Source organism: Rattus norvegicus, chromosome 17, assembly GCF_021556685.1.
Source record: "Rattus norvegicus strain SHRSP/BbbUtx chromosome 17, alternate assembly SHRSP_T2T, whole genome shotgun sequence".
NCBI lineage: Eukaryota > Metazoa > Chordata > Mammalia > Rodentia > Muridae > Rattus > Rattus norvegicus.
This window is the reverse complement of record NC_141550.1, coordinates 33,079,882-33,086,384: the sequence shown is the minus strand read 5'-3', so window position 1 is coordinate 33,086,384 and position 6,503 is coordinate 33,079,882. Positions and strand designations below refer to the sequence as shown.

The 6,503-nt window shown below is 41.1% G+C and overlaps 1 long non-coding RNA gene across 1 annotated transcript; it reads right to left on the bottom strand.

Moving 5' to 3' along the window:
• Positions 1-479: 479 nt before the first annotated feature.
• Positions 480-6,180, bottom strand: LOC148000116 (uncharacterized). The gene is made up of 2 exons (XR_015641271.1): positions 5,978-6,180; positions 480-883 (listed from the first exon to the last, which is right to left on the bottom strand). It is a non-coding gene; the product is annotated as an uncharacterized LOC148000116 (long non-coding RNA).
• Between the last annotated feature and the right edge of the window lie 323 nt (positions 6,181-6,503).

Genomic DNA, 6,503 nt, shown 5'->3' with positions numbered 1-6,503 from the left:
AATCCCACAGTTGTATTTCTTTACCTTATGCTAGTCCCCAATAACCACACAAAGTGACCATGATTTATTTAAAGCTGCACCTCAGTAACTGAGAAATATTGATTTATATTAATCAATATAAATCCTATGCTAATCTGGTTACCTCCCAGCCATAACTCCAATATACTTGCTTCTTATTATTGATTTGACTCTTTGGGCTTCAAGCGTGTTTCTATGATCTCTCTCTCTTTCTCTCTCTCTCTCTCTCTCTCTCTCTCTCTCTCTCTCTCTCCCTCTCCTGTCCAGCCATTGAGTGATCAGCATTTATTGACAAGGCAGAGAATAAATAGTAAGAATTATTTACACAGAATTGAGACAGGAGATTCTTGACCTTAGCATTACAATGTTGTGTCAGGATTGAAACAAGATATGAGGACAGAGAAGTAAGCATTTGAATAACACAAGGATAACCTTTACTGGTGCACAAAAAACACTATGCATACAGACTCATACATTACCTTTAATCTGACACTAAGACATTTATTTCTATGAACAGGAGAATTTATACCTTGGTTTAATAGTTGTTATAAATTATTGGAGGTAATTTGTATTACTAGTTCATCTTTACACAGAAGATAGAAAAACGTTTTGCCTACAGGATTAAGAGGTGTGGCCTTGTTGGAGAAAGTGTGTCACTGGAGATGGGCTTCGCTCTTTCTGTTGCCTGTGCATCTGGCGTAGAACTCTTATCTTCTTCTTCCATACCATGAACATCTCCCTGTGTGCCACCATGCTCCTTCCACATGTTCCTTTACAAGAGTTACCACAGTCATGGTGTCCTTTCACAGCAATAGAATACTGCCCAAAACACTGGCTAAAAAATGATGACGTGCAGTGATACAAGCTGAAAAAAGAATCAAGAAACCATATCACACACCGGTATTGTTTTTTGCCCCAGATACATTCTTCTAAATGCATACAATGTTATGCTTTCCTCCAGGCATAGAAGTACATGAAAACAATATAACAAGGACGGAAAAATGAAGAATGACAGTGAGGAATTGTCATGAGAGAGGCAGTATGCAATGTCTAGTTCATCAGGCAAGATGGTATCGTGTTCACCTGAAGGTCAAGAAGGACAATAATTCAGCATGTGCCTTGGTGACTGACACTGGCTTGTGATTTTGATGACTCTCCCGGTGAAGTGTGATTTTAGGAAGTAGGAGAGACCTTGGAGGATCTCGAAGGTGTAGATCAGCAAGAAAATTAGGTTTGCAGGGCACCAAAGGCATCAAATAGAGAATTAGAAAAGAGGAAAGGGGATCTGTCTAGGTCACCTGAAAGCAAATTTAGCTAGTAAAATTCCTAGTAGCAAAACCAAAATTATTGAAAGTCAAATGCTATGCTCAAGAGCTTGCAGAAAGCTCTTTAGTCTGAATGGCAGTTCATCAACAGGGGTGGATGATATGGAGATAGAGATGAGCCCCCATTGTGACTTCTGAAGAAAGAAATGATTATCGGGTGGGAGCTGCAAAGTAGTGACCAAAGTCTCTGCTTGTGAGTACCATCCTGGGTAACTGGTAACTCCACGTTCAGTTATGGATTAATTGGTCCTATACTAATGTACAGAACAGTTGATCTTGGATGGATGCTGGAAGCCATTGTGCCTTAGTTTCTGGAGTCCTCCGGGAGCACTGGAGAGCAGTGGGCATCATGATGGGTTTGGAGATCGAGTGAAGCAGGTGGAAACAGTTCACTCAACACTTTGTAAGTAATTCCTAAAAATTCATTGGGTCTCCCATTTGAGGCTGTGATGGAATCATGGTTTTGTCTGTTGGTGCCTACCTGGGATGAGCAAACACCTATTCACAACCACCTATGGAAAATCTACCCAACAAAGAATGAACATGATTTACTACAGAGATGAGAGATTGTATGGGGATACCTCTGAAGTATAACTAAGAACTGATAGTTCTGATGTCTTTCTAAGAGGGAAATGGGAAACTCAGGCAAGGAGAACTTTCACTTGAATGCAGTTTTCAACTAATTTTATCTCATAATCTTTATATTTAAAAAAGTCTGTATGCCCATAGCAGTCAGCTATCATTATAGCAAATATTGTAGATAATAAACCAATATAGATAAAATGTTTACTGTGACTGGCAGTTGGGAGGTTTCACTTCATGATCAGTGGCCTCCATTGCTTTGAGGCTGCGGTGATGCATCATAGAGGAGCAAGTGACAGAACAAAACTGTTCATTCATGACAGAAAAGAAAAAGAGTACGACAATGTCCAGGGCCCCACAGACTCCTGGGAAGGCACATCTCTGATGTCCTAACTTTTTCCCAATACGCCCACCTCCAAACAGCACGCGGGTTGAGGGACACTCAAAGCCACTGTAGTTATTTTCAATTCCAAAATAAATAAATAAAACATAGGAAGTGAAGAAAATATCAGTTTCTTTCTAAAGATGTCACATGTTATGTAGAAGCTATTCCTCACTATTGTCTTAGCCCTTGCAGTATATGATCCTCCCTGGGTCTGGTTTGTGCCATAGGGGCCACCCCACCTGAAAATGTGCCTGGTGCTGCTTCTCCACAGTCAGGAGGTTGTGTCCCATGCTTATGTGTATGTGACCTTCACTGAACCGGACTAATATGGTAGAAACCATATTAAAAATGACTTCCTATCTAAATTGTCTCTTGTTTTCCTCTTTACAAAATAAAGAGAAATCCCTGTTAGCCATTTCCTGTTAGCTATGTATGTCAAAGTTTAATGGCCTCAGTTCTTACTACCTCAAGGTTTAGTTGAAAGATTTTCTCAAATCTGTGCTCTTGTCCAGCAAACTGTGCAGCCAAATGAGTCGTATTTTTCATTATCTTGATGTTTGAAACAACAGACTGTATGGACTGTATCAGGTAAACCCCAGCATGTTAACCATGAAATAAAGTACAGCACAGGGGGATGGGAGGCGTCAGTGTGAGCCACCTGAAATAAAAAAACAAAAGTTTCTGTGTGGAGTTGTAGCAGAAACTCAGGTTTCACCCTGCAGGTGCTGGGGATGTGGTCACAAACAGGGTGATGTCTTCCTTTCCCTTAGCCAGGTTGTAGTGGACTGAGGAGAGGCAGGAGACAGACAAGCAAGCGAGTTACTGCTAAGGATGCAGAGCAGATTAATGAGTTCTGGGGGAGGAAGGCCAAGGCCACGAGGTCTTCAGTCAGGAGGCAGAAGCTCCAGTGTGGGGCAGAGCCAGGATGGAGCTGGCAGTGGGGTGAACAGAGCATGCAGCAGACCAGGGTGTACAAATGTGGCCTTTACTCCAAGCATAGCAGGAGACAAGGCCCTCTGAAGGCATTTCGTCAGGAGATCCAAAGTGTCTTGCTTTCTCTACAGAGAATGGATTCAAAAGAAGCCAGGTGAGAGCTGTCAGGAGATTTTGCTGTACTTGGGTCGGAGGTCACAGGAGGCTACTCTGGGGTTTTTGCAAGAGTGGAGAAGAAAAGTGATTGCCTGGGAGTCTGGAAGCTGAACCATCAGCAGCAGAGATGAGAGGAAGAAAAGCACCACAGGATGGCCAGTCGCTTTGCTTTAAAGCAGGCTGGGCGACAGTATTGCTGCTGGGCTCCTTCGAGACCTTGTCAGACAGACGTACAATGCCAGACATACCAGAACAAGCAGTTGGATATGGACTCATGATACATATTACGCCTCAGTGTTATGTGGTTGCCTAACTTTGAATGAAGGTCTAAATGGAGTTTTCCAGTTGGCTCCGAATTTCATGCACATATACATAATTTATGACTTTGACCTGTTTGATTTGTGCTTAAACAACAACAACAACAGCAACACAACAACAGAGGGGAAAAGGGTTTGTGTTCCTACCCCTAAATAAGGAGCCATGAGAAGTTGATAGCTTCTAGGGGTCAGTTATTTTTTCAATGATTTGGCCCCTGAGAGGTCAGCCATGCTCCTGTGGATGGCCCCACACTGAAGTATGAGTATATATATGTATGTATATATATATCATAAACATGTGCACACACACACAGACACACACACATATATATATACATATATACATACATACATGAAGAGCACAAATTACACTCAGTGATAGCAAAAGGATTAAGCTGGAGGCATGAAAGGCAGTGGGGGTGAGAGGAGGCAGAAAGGTTATAAGAGCCAGTAGTAAAGGAAGACACCAAGGAAAGAGTTTCTTCCAGACACAACAGTGCTGACACACATCCAAACTCACAGAGATCATGGCAGCTTCCACAGGGCCTGCCCAAGTCCAGGCCAGACGTGGTCCCAGCACTGAGAGACGTGAATACCCATCCCTAACCCAGAAGCTAGCTCCAACTGTCAATGGTTTGTAAAGGTAAAATTAGTTCTCCCCAGTGGAGTCCGTGTGGCCAGCAGTGATAGCCTACATGGAACAGACTCAACGGTCTTTTGGGAGCTGTTTTGTCTAATAACACCTTGGGTATTTTCACCTTACTTGCCTTTTACTTACCTAGTATGGCTTCCAGGTTTGGGTTTGTTATTTTTCTCATGTGTATGTGTGTTTCTTATGCCTTTTCTCTTCTTCCTTTGGTTTGTTGGTTGGTTTGGCTGTTTAACTTTTTGCCTGTTTGCTTTTTAAATTCTGATTTGTTCGCTTTTATATTGGATTGTTTGTTTGCTAAGAGAATGCAAAGGAGACACGGCATTGGGTGAATGGGGAAGTGTGGAAGATGTGGGAGAAAATGAGGGAGGGAAACTGTGATAAGAATATACTGTATGGAAACATATTTTCAATAAAAATATATTATTTGAAAATGGCAAAGAAAAATTAGCATGTCCAAGAAAAAAAACGGACATGAAGTTGGGGGTTGGGAGAAGGAAGGAGAGGGTCAATGTACAGGAGTTAGACAGAAAATATCATCAAAATATATTGTACATAATTTTCAGAGAATTTATAAAAATATTATACCAAATACTGTAAGTATAGTTGAACAGTTTTAATAAAGTATATTTCTTCTTATGTATGACTTTTCATTTTTATCATTAAATACATTTAAATACATGGTTTTGGATAACTCATTAATGTACCATAATTTTATTCTAGTTGTTAAATATTGAGCATATAAGCAATGTTATCTAGTAAATGTCACAGGGAACATGTTTGAAAGTAAAAGCACTTCCTGAATCACTAATAAAAATTAAATGTTTCACATATATCAAAACAAAAGTTGTATACTATCTTGTATCTGCTCTTGCTTTGACCTGAACATTTTAGGTTTTTATCTAATCAGAACTCATAAGACTATTTTGAAAAATTCCTCATTAGTGGGGCTCAGGGTGAGCCCTCATCAAAGAGCAGAGTATCCTGTCTTATTCCCATCTCATCAGTGTGGGGTCTTACTGTTAATAGAGTTGACTAAAGGACACACCATTTTCTGTCCAGTGTGAGTCACAATCTGTCTTCAATCTCACTTTTCCCTCATTCTGATTTCCAGTTTTCCTTGTTAATATGTTCAACCTTTACTAGTGATATATCTCTAATTTTAGGACAGTATTAGACAGTAGAAAATTATGAAAATGACTAGAAATGTCAGAAAGGAAACAATACTCCAACTCCAAGTCTATCAAAATTCTTTCCTAGGTCTTATTTAAGACCTACAAAAAATTATGTATTTAAATAACTTATACCATAATGTCATGAGTCAGCTTGGGGAAACGACTATGTGCTGGAGAGGCTGCTCAAGCAGGGGCTTTAGTAGAACCACCGAATCCATCATAGTTCAAAGACTACCAAATAGCCTAAGCCCCCAAATCTCAAGGGCATAGAGAAGGTAGATGGGATTGCCCAGGTTCGGCCCGATATTCTTCACCCCGCCACCCAGCACTCCTCCCCAGAGTTTTAGAGTGGACTCCAGGGAGTCTTAAAATCTTCATGACATCAAGAGCATATCAGAAGCAATAAAACCCTGAGTGGGATGGTCAGGACTACTTACTCTTCACCTTGTGTCCTGGGGCGGTGACCTGACACAAGCTCAGTCTGCTCATCACAGACAGCAGTTCTGAGGAAAGCATGTGTATGTGTGTTAAGTAGATCCAGCATACTTCCTGATTTACTGCAAGCATTGACATACATTAATATGTCATTAAGTAAATACATTAATGAGCTCACCAGCAAGCCCTGTATGAAATCTACTGCACACAAATCACACTTGCCGCAGCTTGTGAAGTGGACGTGCAGGATAGCCCTGCCCACAGCCTTCTTACCACAGAGGGAGGAAAGAGGGACAGGGAGAGTCATAGGCTTATGCCAGAACCTGTGCTGGGTCCAGACAATAGCTCTTATATAAAGAGCCAAGAGCCAGAGCTTTGTGGTTAAATAGGTAGATCTGTCTCTTCAGTTTATGTTTCCTTCCCATGCTCGTTCTTGGAGCTGTAATGGAGTGTGGTTCCCAGTAGTTAACAAGAAATCAGAGTTGAACATTGCTGGTGGACTGTAGATCACCACCTAAATTTGGAGGA